The following is a 23570-nucleotide window of genomic DNA, read 5'->3' as shown; positions in this document are numbered from 1 at the left end:
CAAGCCGGCACAGGTGCAAATATCAAAGAGGTTTGGGAAGAATGTCACAGCGGAGTCATTGCTAAATATTACAAAGGCAACTCTTCCAGGCCTCGTGAAATGCACGCATACCAGCTGCAATCCTATCTGCGCTCAAGTGGTGGGGAAAAATGCCATTTTCAAACCATCCGCACAGATTGAGACCATCCAAATGGGTGAAAGTGAGGCCACTATGATTTACTGATAGGACACGGGCCTCCCTAATCAGTTAAAATAGACACCTCTTGATTGTACTATGAGAACCTGCAGCAGGAACGATGACTTACAGAGAAACCTTAAAGGCCGATCTCCACACCATCCCATTTTGTCATTTATTATATTTCATTTCCTCTTCACTTATGACATAAGAACATGCCATACTGGGTCAGAGCAAGGGTCCATCAAGCCCAGCATCCTGTTTCCAACAGTGGCCAATCCAGGCCAAAAGAACCTGGCAAGTACCCAAAAACTAAGTCTATTCCATGTTACTGATACAATCAATAGCAGTGGCTATTCCCTAAGTAAATTTGATTAATAGCCATTAATGGACTTCTCCTCCAAGAACTTATCCAATCCTTTTTTGAACCCAGCTACACTAACTGCACTAACCACATCCTCTGGCAACAAATTCCAGAGCTTTATTGTGCGTTGAGTGAAAAAGAATTTTCTCCGATTCATATTTTTATGAAGGTTATAGTTTGTGTGGGTTTTTTTTGTTTGTTTTTTTTTTGTTGGTTTTTTTTTTTATTAGAACTGGGTGGGGAGGAGGGGAAGAGAAAGCCATTTCAGATCTCAGCGAGCAGCTCCTCCTCTTTTTTTTTTTTTTGTTGTGTCATAACATTTCCTGGGTCTGTCTGCTGCTGCTGCTCTCTCTCTCCATGAAACTGAACGATAACAACAAATTTGCACATACTCTATTTTATTTCGACTGAGGGCCATTTTCAGCTGCTTGCAAGACATTTTTCAAAGGGAAACTCCCCATGGTTTCACCTGGGCAGCAGTGCTGCTGTTTCTTTGCTTTTGTTCTTTTGTTTTGTTTTTTTTTTATCCACATACTTTACACAGGAGGCACAAAATCTTCACAGAGCGGTGAGGAAGCTGAACAATTCCAAAGCCAAGGGGCAGCCTGCACCTTTTAAATCGAGCTTGTGAGCCACCAGCAGACATGAGGTGAAATATTGCTACAGGGGCTTCAGACAAGGATGTGGCAAACTGCTGTGGAATCTGCTGATGGTTGTAAGATCTGTAGCAACCTGGGTCAGCCTCCTTCCAGGCGTTGATGTTAAGCGCTTTTTTTTTTTTTTTTTTTTTTTTTTTGCGAGCTTTGTCCGCGAACCTGGGAGTAGCAGATATCTCCAGGAGGAGATTATGCCGAGGCAAGTCAGGTAAGGGGTTTTGACGGAATACCTGTACAGTACTTCGCTTTCCCCCCACCAAGGAGAGACACTAAGCCATGACCCCTGATAATGAAGACTGTGACTGAGGCAGAGACCTCCATTGTCTCAGAGGAAATCTTTCAGGGGGTCATAGGTCAACTGGACTGATGCCCCCTGACTCATGATGGGACTCCCACAGTGGTAATTCCTGCCTTGTTTACTGTGGACTTAGTCCTATGGTTGGCAGTTCCTGTGGTGAGGCGCACACACTTGTGTCAAACTGGCACTATATGGAAACACCTCCTCCATCGTAGGCAGGGCAACTCCCCCCCCCCCCCCCCCCCCCCCCCTTCTATCCTCAGCCATCAATGAGGCAAATAAATTCTTGCTTAACTGGTCCACAGGCTGAGGTGCCCTTTGGGCTGAGATTGTAGGAGAAAGATCCTTTTCAGAGACCCAGATCTGTTCTTGTGGTTATAGCAGTTAGAGTAACTGGGTTTAAAAAAAAGGTTTGGATAAGTTCCAAGAGGAGAAATCCATAAACTGCTATTACGGTAATTAATAAGCAATAGTAGCTTGTGATTTATCTAATGTTTAGGTACTTGCCAGGTACTTGTGACTTGGGATTGGCCATTGTTGGAAACAGGATACTGGGCTTGTTGGACCCTTAGACTGACCCAGTATGGCAATTTCTTATGTTCTTCTTTACTCTGTTGCCAAATTGCTAGACTCTATAGATGGTGTGACTATCAAATCTGAAGCACTCCATGCCACTGGACTCTGAAACGTCTTCCTTGTTGGTTGAGTCTGGACCAGCACCTTCCTTAATGGCGCAGTGGCCTTTTGTGCCAATGGTGCTAGAGATGGCACCATTGTGGGTCTCAATGCTAAGTGCATCAATAGAGTGGGTGCTTCTTGCAGGTGCCACAGACAGTCCCCTTGTAAGGGGTGCAGTCCAAGTAGACCAGGCTAGTCAGAGCCCTGGGACTGTCCAAGCCAAATGCCAGTCGCCAGTCGCCCCATCCTTCCTCAACTCTAAAGATGGGCGTGCAACCTCAGAGCCCTGTCTAGATGTTGACTTCTGCTTCTTAGGTACCAATGGAGCCCACCCTAGCTAGACACCTGCTTAGGTGCTTTCCTCCATGTCTCCTCATGCACCGAAGGTATTTGCACCTTACTCAATCCTCACTAGTGTGGGATCCAGCATCTGGCACCATGGGAGTGGAGGGTGGGAGCTCTCCCAACAAAGTAGGGAACAGGGCAGGAGTGGCCAACTCCGGTCCTCGAGAGCGACAAACAGGCTATGTTTTCAGGATATCCACAATGAATATGCATGAGATAGATTTGCACGCATTGTTTCCACTGTATGCAAATATCTCATGCATAGTTCTAATGTAAATACATACCTCTGTAAATAAGTTCTATCAACGTTAACGGTTGCCCTTTTCTTTCTCATGCTACCTATTCTCTTCCCTCTCTTCTCCTGTCTCCCCTTCCCTTCTCCTCTTTCTGGCCTGCTCCAATCCCTTGTTCCCTGTTCATTGTAATTTCCTCCTATATTTGAGTTACCTGTAAACCGGCGTGATGTGCCATACGAATGTCGGTATATTAAAAGTTGTTAAATAAATAAATAAATAAATAAATAAATAAAATGTTATTTCGCATTTTGTTTAATGTTATGTATCTTAACCAAATTCCCAGTTCCTACTTCCTGTTCTATGTAAGACACACATATGTTATGTCATCCCAAAGTTACTTGTAAACCGAAGTGATTAGTAACATTGTTACTAGAACTGCGGTATATAAAAAAATGTTAAATAAATAAATAAATAAATAAATAAAATAAATAAATATTCGTTGTAGATATCCTGAAAACCAGGCAGTTTTGTGGCTCTCAAGTACCAGAGTTGTCCACCCCTGGGAATAGGGTGTGAGGAACCCGGGAGGAGGAGTAGTTCCAATGCCCAGACTCGTGTCAGTGCTCACCCTTAAGCATGTTCCTGAAGTCCCACATTCTCCAAGCCAGAGTCTATCAAGGCCTGGAAGACATGCAGCCATGTAGCGGTTTGCCTGTGATCCAGGTCCAGGCATTTGTGGCACGCCTCATAGGAATCTGCGACGGACATCTGGTGCTCACAAATGCAGACCTTAAAGTTGCTGATAGCAGGCTTTTTGAACTTTAGCTTTTCCTTCCACTTCTTTAGAAAAAGTAGCTTTTGGTTTTGATTATTTTTTTTAATAGCACATAGATGTGCTGGTGAGGGGCTGCCGAGGCAATATTAGTGGTAAAATCACTGCAACAAGGCAGGAAAACGAGAACAAATCTAAAAAAAAAAAAAAAGAGAGCACATCCGCGCGATAGCCCTAACAAAAGGAGACCGATGAACTTACGAGGCAGCACACGCGTGGGAAGTCCCCTGCCCGCTCAGTAAAGTTTTAATGAGCTAGGAGATATGGGTTGTTGGCGGAGAAAAGGAATTGCTCATTAGGAGAAAAAAAAACAAAACCTGTTGGCTGGGTTTACAAGCTCATGCGGATATGATGCTAACAGGGGGCAGTATTAAGTAGGCATGTGCATTCGTTGCTCCATTCGTTTGATTTGTTTCAGCAGTACGTGAAAATCTGACGAATGTATAGTGTGTGCGAGTTTACGTATGTGCTAAGTACATACGCCAAGCACACCATTCGTTTCTGTGCACACACAATCCATTCGTCAGATGTGTGTGTGTACAGTCGAAACAAATCAGACGAATGGAGCAACGAAGGCACATGCCTAGTATTTAGTGTCCCCCCGTGAAGGTATTCTGTACCCGCAGGCCTGCAAGTTCATTTTCAAAAAGGAAAACTCTCCCTGGAGTTTCCCTCTTTGAAAATGTGGTGGGGGTCAGCAGGGAGTGTGGGTATTTCTATAGCTGCAAGCTTTGCAAGTGCAAACATACATGTGGTAAAGGGTACATGGGGATTTCAAAATGAAATCCCTGTTCGTTATTTACCTTCCCCCCATCCAAACTCATTTTTAGATACAGCTAAAAGCATGCGCACTGTCGCACAGCACATGTACTTTAATCAATGTGTCTAACCATGTAAAACCTGAAAACGACCAAGAACTTCATTCACCAGCAAGACACACGCTGTGAAGACCATAAACTTGAGTGCTTTACCACATGTAATCGGGACATTGCTCCTCTTATCAAGACCACATTCTTACGGTCAAGATTGGGCACCTGAAAACCTCTTTTTCTCGTAATTCTGCTTGTTCTGCTCCCTTTTTGTGGCAGCAGGACACAGCACTGAATCCCTACTTCACAGACAGTTTATGAGGAAAAAAAAATGTAAATATCTCTAGGGTTCTCCCCCCCCCCCCCCCCCCCCCAAAAAAAAAAAACCTTTCAATCCTTCCCCCTCTAGCCCAGCACTAATCCTTAAGCCAGGGGCCACAAGGCTGCAATTCCCTCTGGAATCTGATGTGCGCACACCCCAAATCCCAACACGTGCTGGTGTCCTCTCGTTACTCAATGGCTGGAATTCCTTCCACCTAGCGATTCGAACGCTGCCTCTGCAGTCACCACCAGCTCCTACTGGCCTCATGAAAAACACAAACACAGCACTGCACCCATCACAGAAACTTTGGACCGACACAATCTGAAGCACTATGTACATTCCAAGCACTAAATTTTGCATTAAAATTTAGCCATTCAGAAAATGTACAAACATCAAATGGTGCCATGTAGTATTTAAAATGTTCCTTACGTGCATTGTTGAAATCTTGTTGGTCATATAAGTCATTTCTTATTGTCAAACCTCAAGGGTCTAACCATTTAACAAACAAAAAACAAAAAACTTTTTAAAACATTTGGCCTTTTACAGGAACTGGCTGACTTAAGTTTCAAACTGACCCGAGCCACATTCCCAAATGTCTCATTCCCTGAGGAACAAACAGGAGGGGAGGCTGCATTCCTTGTCAACCATTTCCTGAAAACGTTCAGTCATCGATCTCAAAGCGCAAGGGAAGATTTGTTGAAAAAGTAGGAATTTCCTAATGCCCTCGTTTCAGAGGTAATCAGTGGGCTGCTTCAGGGCACGCCTACAGCAGCAGAGCCCTCGCGCTTGGGATGAATTCTTCCATACCTCCCGTGAGCTTCCAAAAAAAAAAAACAAAAAAAAACTAAGTTTCACAAATGAACAAGTCTAAACACTCTATAAAACCAACATTAAAAAGGTTCTTCATTTTCTCACTTACTCCTCTAATCCAGCGGTTCCCTATGGGGGGGGGGAACCTCAGATGTGCCACAAAATTTTGGCCTCCAGGTAGAGAAGACGGGAGCGAGTCACAGCCGCTTCTGCCAGCAAACAAACACGCTCCCCCCTTTTCCATTTCTCATGCAAATGGCCGCCCATCAAGCAGGAAGAGTCAAGCTAGTGGTGGCTCCTCAATTCCCACTGCCGTTTCCTCCTCCTCCTCCCCTGCCAGCTTCCCACCGGAATCAAAACTGCAGGGGACCAGCAGGTCTCATGAGACCATGGGGGCATCAACGCTGCTCCGACTGCACCAGGAAGCCAGCAGAGGAGGCAGCAGCAGGTAAGGAGTGCTGCTCACCTGATGGAGATGATGCAGAGGAAGGGGAAGGTCAGGGAAGGTGGTGATGGCCAGGGGGGTGGGAGGAAAGGGAATGGAAGGAATGGGGGGCAGGTGGTGGTGCCAGAGGCAGTGAAAGTGGTGCTGCTGCCAGGGAATATATGTGGAGGAGTGAGGAGAAGTAGTGATGCTATGGTTGTTATGGGAGGGGAGGAAAGGGGGATAATGCTGTGGAGGAAGGCGTACTGCAAAAAAAAGTAAATCCAATAATGGGGGTGCTGTGGCACCAAAAAAAAAAAAAAAAAAAAAGGTTGAAAACTACTGCTCTGATCATAAAATATCCACGATGAGTAATTTACAGTATATGAGTTAGAGCATAGGTCCCCAATGCCAATTGAAATATTAAACAAGTTCTAGTCAAGCCATACTTGAGTAAGGTTCACTTCTCATGTCTATCCAAACCAGATTTCTTTTCCTTGAAGAGCACGTTTCAATGCTGGTAAGTTAGCCTCGGTAAGTCTGTGCCCCATTAAGAGAACATTCTCAGGCAATGCAAAGCCTTACAGTCTGGAGCTCATCACACCCACAGGTCTGAGCAGGCTATCCTCGTGTCTCCAGGCCAGCTCTTGACCTACTAAACTGATTACGGAGGCAATTCAGGGATTTTCAGGTTGCCCATCCCTCCCCCCTGCGGGAAGCTGCTCAGTCACCCAGGCGCCCATGCTAGCCTCTGTGCCAACAAAACCTCTTCAGGTACCTTCCAGCCCTAGCAGTCTAAGGTTCTAGGAAACACAGTTCTTTTTATTTTTGTGCTCAGAGCTACCCATATCCCATTTGATAAAATTAATTTACAAAACAAACAAAAAAAAAAAAAAAAAAAAGATGCCAAACTTAGTAGATAAGGCAGTTCAAAATTCTGGGCATCAAAACAGAACGCAAGTGAGTTCAGCCAGCAAAATGAATACATATGTGCAGTAAAATTCAATCTGTTCTGGGGATAAGGGGAAATGCTTGAGCTGTATTCCTACATGTCTTTTACCAGCTCACTGGTCGAAAGTGAAAAAAAACACGGAACCCTTTCAGAAAAACATCGATGTGATGCGTTATTTATAAGAGAACTAAATATTTTTCTTTCATACATGCTTTGCTATTCCCCTGGATGTTTAATGCCCTGACCCTGGACTAGAGCCAGCTATGATTCATGAGGCTCTGACAATCTACGGAATGATGGCTCGATGGAGCCTTTGCTATGTAATATTCCCAGACTGGAATGTCCATAACGCATTACTGATAAATATAAGTGTTCACAATGGGAAACGCTAATGACCTTTACCATTCAAACACTGATGGGGAGAAAGATAAAACCGCAAGGTTAGATTGTCCATAACTAATTATATATATATATTTTTTTTTTTTTAAATTCCTGTTTTATTTTATGCTCCCCATTGCTTATCATCATAATCCAGACATCTCATACTGTTTAATTAGATACTTATTCTGTATCATCCCTCAAAAATTAGAAGAAAATCCACCTACTGTCACTTCTCTCCTCCTCACCATTCACTAACTAGAGCAAATCCCACATGGGTGGCCATTCAGCTCCGTGTCAAAACTGGACAGGCTGAGCCAGTTCCATCTCTATTCCCACACCAGCTGTAGACTTGCTGGCTCAGGAGGACTCTTTTGATTTGTAGTTATAGGGTCACTTTCGGTTGTGTTGCTCACGCAGTGCAGAAGACAGCATAGTACTTGACAAATTTTAAGAATCCGACCTCTGTAAATTTTTCAGCCGGGGTGAAAGGTAGGCTTGGGACATTCAGGTCATGAAGAACAGTTCCATAACATTCAACAGCATCGGAAAACAAGCACTAGGTTTGACTCTTTAAATTAAGTACATATATATCATCATCATCATCATCATCATCAGGATGGCGTAAACTACACTAGTAAGTGACACAGGCAATACACGTAGCATAGGTGCATGTAAGAAATAAAATAAAAACACACTACTGCTAGCAACACGCTTATATACAAACAAGCAAAGAGAGAGAAGAGACAATGTAATAAAAACACCACCACAATAAGTCACAGGTTTACTGCCGTGTGGCATATGTGCAGGACTGAGCAAAGACCTCCATGCAAACGCGCTGGTTTAGGTCAGCAGTGAAAAAAAGTACTGGTTCCCTCCCGAGAAATACAAGCTCTGCCAGCTAGGTCATCTTTTCCTGTGGTTGGTCCCCAGCTATGTAACTCCTTGCCAAAGGAATTTCGTTTGGGTTTTTTTGGGGTTTTTTTTTTATTCCATCCACCAACCTTCAAGACATTAAAAAAATTTTTAGATTCTGTAATTTTTCCTCATCGGTCACCTATTTATACCAGGGAGGTCAAAAAACAAACAAAAAAAAAAAATTTCAAATCTATTCGCCCAAGTAAAAAAAATAAAATAAAATAAAAATCTGCCTGTAGGAGTTACCCCTCTCAGGGCGGCAAACGAGCGAGTACTTGCGGGATCCACAATGTGCTTGCTTTCAGCTGCATTTAAAAAAAGGGAGGGGCACTCCCCGGAGGGGGGAGGAGTAATGTACATGTGAATGGCATTTTCATATCTGCAAGAGTACAGTTTCCCCCCTTCCTTTCCTCTACCTGTAGAAAAAAAAAAAAAAAGGTGAAAAGTCCACAGGGGCTTTGGTGCTCATGTGCCTGCCTAAGTGAATTTTCAAAAGAAAAACCGCATGCATCCCTGGAAGCTAACTTTAGTAGGAAACCGTGGAAATTATTTACAATCAAGGGAGGAGATCAAAATCCACCGTCATCATCGTGCAGTCTGCCGGCCCACGCACAATAGGCAAGTCCATCCGTCTGCACTGTTTCTCCGGCAGATTTACATGGGCTCCCCTTAACGTGCTATTTACCGTGCACACAAACACATAATAATTAAACTTATTCCGTAAGTCCAATCTTTGCGGTCTCCAACAAAAAGTTGGCTAGCATTTTATGACGGTGAATACAGCACAGAACTGTCACCCATCCCTGTGTGATCTTAGCAAATCACTTGACCTCGTGTGCCAAGTGAGGATCCCAAGTTACCCACGGTTTTACCCATAAAAGCAAAGAAGAAAGTGGATAAATAATGAATTTAGCTTGCAAGCTGTTTTGCAAGATTATGCACCGCGGAATTATTTCATACCGTACTCAGATGAAGATGTGCATTATTACAACACTTATACAGGTACTGTCGGGATCCATGCTTGAGGGGGGGGGAAAAAAAAAAAGGCTGTTCAGGATCATGAACTTACAGCAGGCTCATCCCAGTCATGGCCATGTGCTAGAGACAACGAAATAAGCTTCTGAGCTATCCAACTCATGGTTTTGACAGTATTTTGAAGCAAACCCCTCTCTTTAACTGCGATTCTCGACAACCAATCTACAGGGAAGCCCTTGGGGAAAATCCCCTGGAATTCTAAGCTGTTAAATCACACTAGTAGATTCTCTCTTGGGTGAAGGAAATTTTGTCACCTGCCATTTGTAAACATTTTTTTTTTTTTTTTTTTTTTGGGTACTTGAGCTAGTCAGCTAGCTTTGCTTCAAAGCTCTCATTCCAGCAAGAATTCATTTGTTATGCACCATCTATTAATACCTTAAACTGGGAAAGAAAAAGGTAACAAAATGAAGATCTGAAAATGAAGACGCCCTTCTGTTGCACTACAGGCTGTTTCTGTTTAATTGTCATCCGAGCAGACCAAGCACAGTGAAGACAGGTGGGGCCGTTGCTACCTGTTTTACTGCCTGCTGCAAATAACCGCTGTGCCGCACCATCACCCCTCCCCAGTAGTGGTAGTCGACGGTAGCAGTCACAGAGTGCAGGGGCCTGCAGGTCAGCATTGAAATCACAGGCCCCACAGTGGCCCTGTCTTCTGTATGTCAGGAAGGTGCAAGGCATCGGAAGGACGTAAGCACATGTCTGCTCACAGATTTCAGGGACGGGTTGGGGAGGGTTCAATGCTGGTCTACGATGGGAAGGAAGAGGAAGGGATAATCTGGGAGTCAGGAGTGGCTAACAATTCCCCTTGTGAGATATAATTTTGAGATCCCAGCTTCACCAAAAAAAAAAAAAAGTGTTTTGTTTTGTTTTTTAATTCTTATATAACAAAGTGAAAAAAGTTATGTTTTTAGAAGTCCCAAATCCCTAGATCAGAGCTTTCCAAACTGTGTGTCGGGACACATTAATGTGTCGCCTGCAGTGTGCAGGTGTGTCGCGCAAGCCCGGTCAACTCTGATGCGAGTTTGGGCTTTTTTTTTTTTTGGGAATCACTTTTTGTTTTCAGTTTATGGGTTGCTTATTATTGGGTGATTTTTGCTGTCAATCGTGATTTTTTGGGGGGCTTGGTGGGTGGAACGAGCCCAGCCATCCTTGCATTGGCTGCTGCTGCCGATGAGGCCTGGCCATGAGGAGTACTGACTGCAAGCAGCAGTGTCTGGTGATCATGGAAGGGAGTGAAGCACTTAACTGGCAACAATCAAAAAGACGAGGTACATGAGTGTGGGGGGCAGACATGTGCTGGGGGGGAGAGAGATGAGTGAGTGGGGGGCAAACGTGCTGGGGGGACAGACATGTGCTTGAGGGGGAGAGATATGAGTGTGTGGGGGCCAGACATGTGCTGGGGGGAGGAGAGAGATGAGTGTGTGGGGGACAGACAATTTGTTTTATTATTGTTTCTCATAAATTATAACAATAACATGAATCTTGGAATATATATTTTTAATATAAATTTAAGGTTTTCATGAGATAGGTTGTGTCGTGAAACATTTTATTTATGTATATATTTAAGGAAACATACATAAATTGTCGAAATATGTTTCGTTTGTTTAACCTTTAACCTCTGGTTTACTAGTAGACTGAATTACCGTGTCGTGAAATTATGTTTGTCTAAAAAGTGTGTCACCAACATGAAAAGTTTGGAAAGCTCTGCCCTAGATGGTAATTGGGATGTAGGCATATCTTCTTATATACCATCTTTTTCCCCAGCTGAGGGTCGAAAGTGGTCTACATCAGGTAATGGTCTAATTAACAATACAATCCATAAAGTTTACAGATCCCTGATTCAGCCCTACTCCATCTCCCACTCAGAAAAGTGAATAGGCTGCATCACATAATGGAGAGCAATGTTCCCTCCCAATCACATGACATCCAACCCAAACACATGGCAAGAAGAAATAAAGTATATCAAAAATGCATTAAATATATCTTGTGACAGAGAGAGACAGTGACTCTGGCCAGTGCTCACATGTTGAAGAGGAAGAGGGACGTTGGGATGGCAGGCTCCCTCCAGTCTGCTTTTTGGGCCATCCCATTTCTTGTGAAAGTGCCTATGGCCCAGATGGCCACGGGACCAATGGTTTCGGTAACCATCGATCTAATCATAAACATACCAAGAACTACTTGAAAACAGTTAATAGCTTTGTTTATATAATTTTTTTTTTTAAAGACTTCTTGTGGAATATAGCCATGAACATAACATAGATTAGATGATTCTTCACTCCAGTTTCATGCCATAAAGTTCTATCCCAGTTGTGATTAAAGTACTACGTTATCATTAATCTTTATGGCACACAAATATATATTTTCCACAGTGATCCAAAAGGGATGAGGTCAAGTTAAAAGTTTATAAAAACAATTAAGCCTCATAAAAACAAATGCTCTAGAACTACTACAAAATTATCTTTAAAGCAGCATACAGCTTAATCTCAAAATGCAAAAATTAAAATAGTAAAAAAAAAAAAAAAAATCACATTAAAACCAAGCAAAGTATGCTGGATCTAGCTAACCCATCATCTCTGAACTAATCCCACAGGATCCAAGACCCATTTATCTCTACAAATCACCTGCTTCATCTGGGTACTTAATTTGCTGCAAACAGTCAGGTTTTTATTTTTTTCCCCTAAAAAGAGGCTGGATTCCAACTGAAGCTCAGCTGAGGTGCTATGGTGAAAAATACTCTATTCCAATATCAAACTTGGCTAACTGCCCATACAGAAGGAATACACAGTAGCCCTGTGTGAATGGATCTCAGATTTTATGCTGGATAAAACCATTTCAATTGACCCTTCAAATGAAGGGGACATTATTTATTTAAAACATTTATAAACCGCAATTTACAAAATACTTTAAGTGGTGTAAAGCATATACATAAACAACAAATACTATAAAATTGCTACCTCGTAGCACATAAAAAATCAGCACCAAAACCTCCTGATTGAGACAGATAGCCAATGTAATTCGTGCAATAGCATAGCTGAGATATACTATGAGCTACTTGCCACCATTCGTGCAATATTCTGAATGAAATGTAATCTACAGGTGGTTTTAATTGGTAAACCTATATAAAACAAATTGATTACTGCAATCTGTGAAATGCCCAAATCATATGCCACTGTTTTTAAAGCCCCCAGATAAATAACTGTGCCCTTTTATTAAACAAACCTTAGCTTAAAATAAACCTAACGAGATAAATCTAACTTCGTTCCTAAAGATTTCACTTCAGGAGCAGATTTTACAGTTACCTCATCTAGCACAGATAAAAATCCAGCTATTAGAAATTTGCAATAACCTATTACCTAGAACTTCCATCTTATTGGGCTATAAAACCACTTCATTATCAACTAACCATTCCATTACCTCGATCAAACATTCAGTCGCGTCACTGCTCCTTTGGAGTTCCTTATTTAGAGGGACGACAAACCGTACATCATTAGCGTAAATATGAGTAATAAAGCCATAGGATCAGATCAGTCTGCCCAGGAGAAAGGGATAAACATTAAAGAGGAGAGGGGACAAAGATGACCCCTGAGGAACCCATACATCTCTAAGCACTGGCTGTAGCACCTCCCGAGCATACATATTGCGCCCTTCCTATAAAGGAAGGCCAACACCATTTAAATCATGCCTTCTTCCAACCCAAGCTTCTGACACCATGTAAGAAAGAAAGAGCAAACCACCTTATCAAAAGCACTTGATATATCAAACAGAACCAGCAAAGAGGATTTCCCCCTCAATCTAGCAAGGTCAAAGTCTCATCTAACGCAGACATGAATACTGTTTCTGTGCTACAACCAGCACAAAACACCTGCTTGGACTATTACCCAAACCTTCCATACTATCCAAAAATTAATTCTATTGTACAATCTATCGATCACCTTAGCTAAGTAAGGGCATCCTGAAACAGGCCGATATTGACAGCAAACCCAAGGATCTAAATAATTCTTTTCTAAAAACAATTTTGTGCTAGATTCATAACTTTAATGGGAAAAAAAGTGATTTTTTTTGTCAATTTTAGGCTAGATCCATAAGTTTCAGGGGAAAACAATACTTTGCTTTCTAGCTTTCCTATAAATATACCTATCCTGAAATGTGGTTGCTGTAGGTTGAATTCTTTGGGTGAATATATATACCAAATGGACAAAGTACATTCATAAGCGATTTTTTTTAAGTGCTAAAAAGCTAGAACTAGCTTTCCTAGCACCACCTTAAATGCAACAAATCTCCCGCCACAAAAACCTTTAGTAAGATCGACTCAAATTGTTGTATAGAATACTACTATGCTCCAGACAAGCAACAGGAACATATAGTATTCTTACAAATGGCAAAAAAAAGAGCTCCTACACCCAGTGCTAACCTGGTCTTTAGTTTCTATAGCAACAGTGAAGGAAAACAGACAACTTGAAGTCCCCCCAAAAAACATGATTTTCTAATATGGAAAAATCATGATTTACAGCTCCCACAAGACACTGCTATAATTCTCCACAATGATTTTAATTTAAAAAAAAAAAAAAAGATCATAAAATACAGCTGGAGTAAGCAGTTAACAGCCAATATTTTCTCTCTCAATGGATGCGAAATTCCACTAGGAACAGAGCTGTGACACGAGACTGGCAGGTTTTATATTTTTACTGCTCAAGAAACCTCTTTGCTCCTTAGGCCTTTGTTTTCCATTAACCTTTTCTAATGCTCCTGCCATCTACCATCGCATGTACTACCGAGTTCTAGACGCCAAGGAGAAATGAGGTCGGTCTTATGCCCGATAGTCTTAACTAACTTACTTTTTTCTTTTTAACCATTCTCTTGCTTTATGAAATACCCCAAGTCTCTTGTCTTGTATGTTTGTCTTATTAGACTGTAAGCTCTATGTATATCGTGTAGCGCTCTAGAAACCTTAAGTAGTAGTTGAAACTCCTCTATCACTCACTCACCAGCTCAAAGCAAACTTCCTATAACTGGGAAAATTGCAGCACCACATACATATACCTTACCCCAAACAAGAGATAGGTATACACAGGGCATTATACATTCCTTTTTTTCTTATGTACACTTCCAGTCCACTAGTCCTTATATACTTATTCCCACTAGGTAACAACTTTAACACACAAAATACAATGGTATGCATAGACAGTCCACCACAATAAACAAACCATAGTTCACCTCAAGGGTCATAATACGTGTATCAAACCAGCAGTGTTTTTGACGATGAGATGTCATCTCAAAGAAAAATGTCAAAGCTCATGAAAGTTAAGTTGTTTTCTTGTTACTCTTAATGGTACTGCTGAAGTAAGCGATAAAAAGTCTACCTTTCAATGAGTAGGAGGGAACCCTTAAAACTGAGCATGAATCAAGTCAAATTAATGGACAACCTGGAAGATGTGGTAGGCCAGATCGACAAACTGAACAGTAGCAAATCACCTGGACCAGATGGTATAGACCCCTTGGGTTCTGAAAGAACGCAAAAATGAAATTTCAGACCTATTACAAGTAATTTGTAACCTAACGTTAAAATCATCTATTGTACCTTAAGACTGGAAGGTGGCTAATGTAACCCGATATTTAAAAAGGGCTCAAGAGGTGAGGCAGGAAACCATAGACTGGTGAACCAATGCTGGGATAAATCGTGGACATTATTATAAAGTATGTAAGAACATGATTTAATAAGAGACAGCCAGCATAGATTTACCTAAGGGAAGTCTTGCCTCACAAATATCCTACTTTTTTTTTTTTTGAACGGGTGAATAAACAAGTGGATAAAGGTGAACCAGTAGATGTGGTGTATTTGGTTTTTCAGAAGGCATTTGACATAGTCCCTCATAAGAGGCTTCTAAAAAAAATTTTAAAAGATCAATTTTTTCAGTGGAAAAGGGTTAACAGTGGAGTGCCTCAGTGATCTGTACTTAGACCAGTACTTTTTAATATACTTATAAATGATATGGAAAGGGGTACGACAAATGAGGTGATCAAATTTGCAGAGGACACAAAATTATTCAGAGTAGTTAAATCGCAAGCAGACTGTGATAAAATGCAGGAGGACCTTGCAAGACTGGAAGATTAGGTGCCCATATGACAGATGAAATATAATGTGGACAAATGCAAAGCAATGCATATAGGGAAAAATAACCCTTGCTGTAGTTACACGATGTTAGAGTCCATATCATGAGTTACCACCCAGGAAAAAGATCTTGGGCATCATAGTGCATATTAATTACATTGAAATCGTCGGCTCAGTGTGCTGCAGCAGTTAAAAAAGCAAACAATGTTAGGAATCAGGAAGGGAATGGCAAATAAAATGGTGGATGTCATAATGCCTCTGTATCGCTCCATGGTGAGACTGCACTTGAATACTATGTGCAATTCTGGTTGCCACATCTCAAAAAAGATATAATTGCACTGGAGAAGGTACAGAGAAGGGCAACCAAAATGATAAAGGACATGGAACGGCTTCCCTATGAGGATTGGCTAAAGAGGTTAGGGCTGTTCAGCTTGGAGAAGAGATGGCTGAGGGAGGATATGACAGAGGTCTAGAATGGGTAAACATGAATCAAATATTTACTCTTTCGGATAACAAGGACTAGGGTGCACTCCTTTAAGTTAGCAAGTAGCACATATAAAACAACTCCATGCACAATTAAGCTCTGGAATTCATTGCCAGAGGATGTAACTGTGTTTAAAAAAGGTTTGGATAAGTTCCTGGAGAAGTCCATAAACTGTTATCAATTAATAGGGAATAGCCACTGCTTGTTGCTAGTTGGGTACTTGCCAGCTATTGTGACTTGGATCGGCCACTGTTGGAAAGAGGATACTGGGCTTGATGACTGTTATCTCTGCCCTGACACAAAGAAGCCAACCAGATCAAAGTTGAAACACAAGCCTCCTCAAAGCCAGTGCTTAAGGCATTCATAAGCCATTTTCCTAATGAAAAAATAAGAATGCAGAGCTAAATACATAACATTTCAATATTTTTCCTTGGTTTAGGCTAGCTCATCCAGTGCATACATACTCAAAGTTTTCTGAATGAATAATTATAAAATTTTTAAAAATTCTTAAGATATTTGTATCATATTTGATTTTTAATTTAATATTCAATATGAACTTTCCTTCCAGCATGTTGTTGGGAAGGGTGGAAAGAGTCACTATCAAATTTTGATGTTTTGCAGAAATGTTTCATTGCTATTTTATTAATTGAATTTTGATAAACATTCTTTCAAAATAAAAAAAAAACAAACCTCAACAATCTCTAGATGGAATGACCACTAAACCTTGGCCAACCATTGTCTATGTATTTATTTAAAAGCTTTTATATTCCGCCCTACCAGGGCATGTAATTCAGGGCAGATAACACGTCTAGTTAGGATTCAGCTACTTCCATACTCTGGGCAAGCATAATTTCATCCTTCCACGGACCATAGTATGCTCCCCTATCTGACCTAGCACCAACTCTTGTCTGAAGTGCAACTGAAACAGCTGATCAACAGATTTTATTAAGATAGGAAACTGCATGTTGCACTGAGGATCTCAGAAAAAAAATAAGAGAGAAGAGAGAATGTGTGACATTTCTGGGGTAATCATCATGCATGAGGCACAGCGCTGAACCCTGGCAACCAAACCATAGTCTTGTAACAATTATGTGCGTTTTTGATTCAAGCACCGAGGGACAGAGATCAGATTACAGCCTTCTCCAGCTATCAACACTAAGATTTTATTTCGTCAGCCAGCAAAAATGTCACTGTTGTATGCTGAAACGAAAATGGAAAAACTGACGCTGCACCAGAAACCTATGAGAACAAACCTCAAAACATTTTAAAAAGTAGATATTTTCTGATATAGCTTATAAAAGTGACTACAAATTAGCAATGAAAACATCAACTTTCAGCATGTAACCATCCTATTTCTGTAAGACGAATTTGTAGGCTCAGTAAACAAAACAGCTTTCCAGCAAAAAAAAAAAAAAAAAAAAAAATTATGTAAACAGGAACCTCACAGAATATTAATATCCTCATGCCCCCAGCTCAGTTTACTCCAGAAGCATTTGCAGGGCCAGTGCAAGAGCATTTGGTGCCCTAGGAGAAAGCTTTGGTCATGCAAACCCCCCCCCCCCCCAAAAAAAAGAAAACAAACTATGGCACTCTAGGCGACTGCCTGGTTTTCCTCATAGAAGCGCCGGCCTTGAGCATTTGCCGGCTCTATTTTGGATTTCAACAACAAAACAGGCGCCGTTGAAAAAAAAAACAAATGACCCCCCCCCATCACCACTATACCATGAAGCCTCCTGCTTCCAGCACAGTGAACAGTACTGCTGCAAATCTATTCCGATTACGGTGCATGACTTAGATTTTTCCCCCCATGTGTAAGGCAGGCAGACGAGGATCTCTTGACAGAGTTAACTACATGGGGCAGATTTTCAGTACAGCATCTGTCACTCCTCTTCCAGACAAATTCATTTGATTTTCAGACATAAGGTACTCATGGATATTGTATTTGAATATTAACTTGCTTTATGGCTAAAAAGTGTGGGCTTCCACCTTCACAACTTAAAACAACAGTGTACAGCATATGCATTAGTATACCCAAGCAGAATTTAAAAAAAAAAAAAAAAAAAATTACCTATAATTATTTTATTTAGATTTAGCTCATGCCTTTTTGTTGGTAGCTCCAGGTGACTTTCATTCAGGTTACAGTAGGCATTTCCCTGTCCCCCAGAGGGCTCACAATCCAAAGGCCTGCATTTACCAAGCATTTTCTCCCATTCTGTCTCTATGCTAAAAATGCTCAGTAAATGAGTTTGTTCGTGACTTGCTCAAGGTCACAATGATTGCCGGCGAGATCTGAACCCTGGCTTCCCTTGTACTTGCCACTAGGGCTGCGACTTCACCCCATAACTCGAAAGCATGGTCCACAGCAACCTCTTCTCTACGCAGCTAAATGTTATGACTATTGCAAGAGTCCATGCGTACACAATGGATCAGGGGTCAGGAACCTATGGCTCGGGAGCCAGATATGGCTCTTTTGATGGCTGCATCTGGTTCGCAGACAAATCTTTAATAAAAAAGTAAAAATCTAACAAAATCCCCCACCCTCCTGACGCCCCCCAAGACCTCCAAAATTAATTTACATAGTGAGGGCAAAGGGCCGTCGGCGCCATTTTGACTACTGGCAGCCGACAGCCCAAGTCCAGGAGAGCGCTCCCGGACCCCCGCTGGACCACCAGGACTTTTGGCAGGTCTTGGGGGGGTCAGGAGGGTGGGGGTTGTAGTAAATTAATTTTGGAGGTCTTGGAGGGTGTCAGGAGGGTGGGGGGTTGTAGTAAATTAATTTTGGAGGTCTTGGGGGGCGCCGGAGGGTGGGGGGTTTTGTTAGATTTTTACTTTTTTATTAAAGATTTGTCTGCGAGCCCTGGACCCCCGCTGGATCACCAGGGACTTTTGGCAGGTCTTGGGGGGGGGGGGGTTTAGGAGGATGGGGGGTTGTAGTAAATTAATTTGGCAGGTCTTGGGGGCGTCAGGAGAGTAGGGGGTTGTAGTTAGTATGGCTCTCACGGAATTACATTTTAAAATATGTGGCGTTCATGGCTCTCTCAGTCAAAAAGGTTCCCGACCCCTGCAATGGATTATACGATAGTTTCAGCTGGATTCTCCACCGTGAATGCAGAACTAATATGTTGTGAAAATCAGGATTAATATTTCTTCTTAAAGATTAAATTTGGGGACTTTATGAGATACTTTCATTCTTTTGAATCAAGCACCCACAGAATCAGAGTACATACGTTTATTTGTATGTAGGTTTGTGTTGTGTATGTTTGTGGTGTTTTGGGGGCCCTTAACTGTTAAATTTAATAATCATATAACAAATTAAAGACATTTTACATCTTGCTGATAAATTAAGGATGATTACATTTTATTTTTGATAAGTTACTTCTGTTAGAACAATTAAAAAAAATTTTTTTGAACTATGATAAACGAATTGGTACTTTTTTTTTTGATGTACGAAAATCTACTTCCACAGATTCTGCCATTCTATCCATGGCAGAATATTTACCCATGTAGATCTCAACTAAGCTTCTGAAATTTTACCCCATAAATTCTAGTAGAGAAAGGAGTATGGAAAGTCATCTCTCTTTTATGGCTCAACTAAATGAGGCTCACGCTGTAATCAATAGAGGATCCTTGCTGGTACTCAGGTCAAGTGTCAAAGTGGCTCTTCCAGACTACATGATATATCCACAGTTCTGATTATATCATGGCTGGATTGACCTAAAGAGTCCACAATAAGAAGTTCACTGTACTTATTGCTAAGCTATTGTCCACCACAACATGGTCCTTCAGTAAAGAGATTTTCTGATGGCAAACAAAGTTAACCTGGACCGGATGGTATACACCCCAGGATTCTGAAGGAACTCAAATGAAATTTCAGATCTATTAGTAAAAATTGGTAACCTATCATTAAAATCATCCATTGTTCCTGAAGACTGGAGGGTGGCTAATGTAACCCCAATATTTTAAAAAGGGCTCCAGGGGAAATCCAGGAAAACTACAGACCAGTTAGCTTGACTTCAGTGCAAGGAAAAATAGTGGAAAGTGTTCTAAACATCAAAATCACAGAACATATAGAAAGACATGGTTTAATGGAACAAAGTCAGCATGGCTTTACCCAAGGCAAGTCTTGCCTCACAAAATCTGCTTCACTTTTTTGAAGGAGTTAATAAACATGTGGATAAAGGTGAACTGGTAGATGTAGTGTATTTGGATTTTCAGAAGGCGTTTGACAAAGTTCCTCATGAGAGGCTTCTAGGAAAAGTAAAAAGTCATGGGATAGGTGGCGATGTCCTTTCGTGGATTACAAACTGGCTAAAAGACAGGAAACAGAGTAGGATTAAATGGACAATTTCTCAGTGGAAGCGAGTGGGCAGTGGAGTGCCTCAGGGATCTGTATTGGGACTCGTTCTTTTCAATATATTTATAAATGATCTGGAAAGAAATACAATGAGTGAGGCAATCAAATTTGCAGATGATAAAAAATTGTTCAGAATAGTTAAATCACAAGCAGATTGTGATAAATTGCAGGAAAACCTTGTGAGACTGGAAAACTGGACATCGAAATGGCAGATGAAATTTAATGTGGATAAGTACAGGGTGATGCATATAGGGAAAAAGAATCCATGCTATAGTTACACAATGTTAGGTTCCATATTAGGAGCTATCACCCAAGAAAGAGATCTAGGCGTCATAGTGGATAACATTGAAATCATCGGTTCAGTGTGCTGCGGCAGTCAAAAAAAGCAAACAATGTTGGGAATTATTAGAAAGGGAATGGTGAATAAAATGGAAAATGTTATAATGCCTCTATTTCGCTCCATGGTGAGACCGTGTACAATTCTGGTTGCTGCATTTCAAAAAAGATATAGTTGCGATGGAGAAGGTACAGAGAAGGGTAATCAAAATGATAAAGGAAATGTAACAGCTCCCCTATGAGGAAAGACTAAAGAGGTTAGGACTTTTCAGCCTGGAAAAGAGACGGCTGAGGGGGGATATGATAAGAGTTCTAGAACAGATAAATGTGAATCAGTTATTTACTCTTTCGGATAATAGAAAGACTAGGAGACATTCCATGAAGTTAGCATGTGGCACATTTAAAACTAATCGGAGAAAGTTCTTCTTCACTCAATGCACAATTAAACTCTGGAATTTGTTGCCAGAGGATATGGTTAGTGCAGTTAGTGTAGCTGTGTTTAAAAAAGGATTGGATAAGTTCTTGGAGGAGAAGTCCATTACCTGCTAGTAATTAAGTTGACTTAGAAAATAGCCACTGCTATTACTAGCAACGGTAACATGGAATAGACTTAGTTTTGGGTTACTTGCCAGGTTCTTATAGCCTGGATTGGCCACTGTTGGAAATAGGATGCTTGATGGACCCTTGTCTGACTCAGTATGACATGTTCTTATCTGGAATTACAGTGGCCACCAAAACTCTATAATCACAGTAGACTGCACCCAAGGTCCCTATCATCAAACAAAACTCAAAAGGACTTAAAACTATCATTACAGCAAAAGGAAATTTAGGAATAATTAAAAAATGAACAATAAAAATACCATAACCACCTTAATTTTTCAATAATGTGATAAAGCATTAAGACGTATCACATTTTATTTTCAAGTGTATGTTTACAGCAGAACTTCAAGCCAGCCAGGAAAAAGGGCTAATTTGAAATGTATTGTCCTGTCATATGAACATTGTATTATCTATTTTATATCTAGATTTTGGGTCTCTCCCGATGCAGTTCTCTGTACGAAACACGGACCGTGTCAAGGGGGACCGTGTAAACACGTCACCAAATTTGGAAACATCTTGATGATACATCTGAGAATCTAAAGTCTGAAAATACATGGACACTTGAGATTTATTTCGTACACAAGAAACAGGTCAGAAACAAAGAGATACATATCCTTTATAAGGTCAAATTACTTTTTAAAATTATTTTCTCTCTCACTTTGGGGGATTATCTTCCGGAGCTAAGATACAGGGTAGCCTCTAAAACCCTTCTGGGGCAAATCATAGAAAATCCCATGGACCAGAGAATTCCTAATAGGTACAGCAGGAGGACACAAAGCTGCAGAGAACTATCATGCAATGCCTTGAAACCGCTTTAAATAAAAGAGAAGAAAAAAAAAAAGTATGTTAGATTTTAATGATTTTATTTCTTATGAAGAGTTTGTCTTCACTGTATGATTTTCTTATGTATGTTTTAACTGGGAACCACTATGATCTATGGAGTAGGTGGGTGTATAAGCTATTTTAAAATAAATAAGTATAACCAAAAAAGAAGTGTATCAACTTAACCAGCTTTAGGATGACATGATGCTCTCATTGTAGAGATTTAAAGCATTTTTATACTGAATTTCAGTGTGCTAGTCACAGAATACTACTTGATTAGTTTCCTCCAGGATTCTTTGTAGGTGGCGATACCTTTTAAGGGACAAATATAAGAATTATCCAAAAAGTGCTACAGTACATGAGCTTTGGGACCACACAGGACGCCATCTTTTAAAAGGTATTCAGATTTCTCCAGGAGCAATATGGCTGCCAGAATCCTTGTTTTCAGTCACCAAGATGGGTTTTCACATTCCTTACCTTGGTTGAAAATATCATTTTGTTTTTCATCCAAAAGGAAGGACCGAACACTATCAGCCCACTAACTATGCTGCCTAACAATTTAATCAGTCCAAAATAAAAATAAAAATGTCATTTTAACAAAAAAATATATATTTAATCCCAATTTTAAACCCTAGTACCTATTACTTCAGAGTGAAGGCTCAAAGCTATTGTACACTGAAAAATCCAACTTAAAACCATACTTAAAATTATAAATTCTAGAAGAATTTGGTTTTAGGGTTAGCTCATTGATGTTGCATTCATATTATAGGACAAGCCATACAGTAGGCCCAAGGGATGTTAAAACAACCAGTCCGATCAGATGGAATTTAAGCGCCTTTTCCCTTAAATGGAATGTGGGGATGTAAGCCAAACACTGAGCATTCCACAAAATCTGGGGAGAATTTAGTAATGCCTGCATACAGCATGCAAACCACTTACTCAAAGGCTGGAGATGTGCACATTTAAGACTAATATCTAACATGTGTGTTGTCTAAAACCAAAAAGGTTATCGTGCAGCAAAGTTCAGTTTGGCAAAAAAAAAAAAAAAAAAAAGAAGGCATGACTTATATGAAGCACTTTCAGTTCAGAGGGTGCACTGCGCTTTGAAACGCGTTTTGCTTCTTCATAAAATTAAAGCTCGGCTCTACAGCAGCGGATTCCTACTGATAGTCTGGTAGAATCTTGCAGTTGTGTGTACCTGTTGCATATTTTCCACTATACCAAATCTCTCATAAAAAAAATAAATAAATACAGCATTAACACCAGCCAGTCAGAGGGAAGATTCAGTGGGCGTTACCTCGTAGTAGATACCTGACCTGCTAAAACTCATGTGTGAAAGAAGCTCTCAATTAAAAAAAAAAAATTTCCATTGTATAATTAGGATAGTAACTTTGGCATTTGTACTATCGAGGTAACTGTTTTTTGGTTTTTTTTAACCATGAGTTGTGTGTGCTGTGGAGGTTGTTAGTGTTTGTATCGGATGGAGAACCATGTGACTGTATCGATGAAGGGGTCGATTTTAAAAGCCACGTGCCGTTCCCAGCGCGTGCACGTGGACACGCCGATTTCATAACATGCACAAGTCTCCGCGTGCACGTTATAAAACACGATATCTGTGCGCGTGCATGTGCGG

At 40.8% G+C, this 23570-nt stretch overlaps 1 protein-coding gene and 1 long non-coding RNA gene across 4 annotated transcripts in view; one reads left to right on the top strand and one right to left on the bottom strand.

Annotated features, from left to right (window-relative positions):
* ST5 (suppression of tumorigenicity 5) overlaps window positions 1–23570 on the bottom strand; it is a 265906-nt gene that overhangs the window by 155472 nt on the left and 86864 nt on the right. The gene's annotated exons all lie outside the window — the stretch shown is intronic.
* LOC115079077 lies at window positions 1338–22022 on the top strand. The gene is made up of 2 exons (XR_003853187.1): window positions 1338–1403; window positions 21541–22022. It is a non-coding gene; the product is annotated as an uncharacterized LOC115079077 (long non-coding RNA).

Source organism: Rhinatrema bivittatum, chromosome 17, assembly GCF_901001135.1.
Source record: "Rhinatrema bivittatum chromosome 17, aRhiBiv1.1, whole genome shotgun sequence".
NCBI classification, from domain to species: domain Eukaryota; kingdom Metazoa; phylum Chordata; class Amphibia; order Gymnophiona; family Rhinatrematidae; genus Rhinatrema; species Rhinatrema bivittatum.
Note: the sequence above shows the minus strand (reverse complement) of the source record. Positions and strands in the feature narration are given on the sequence as shown.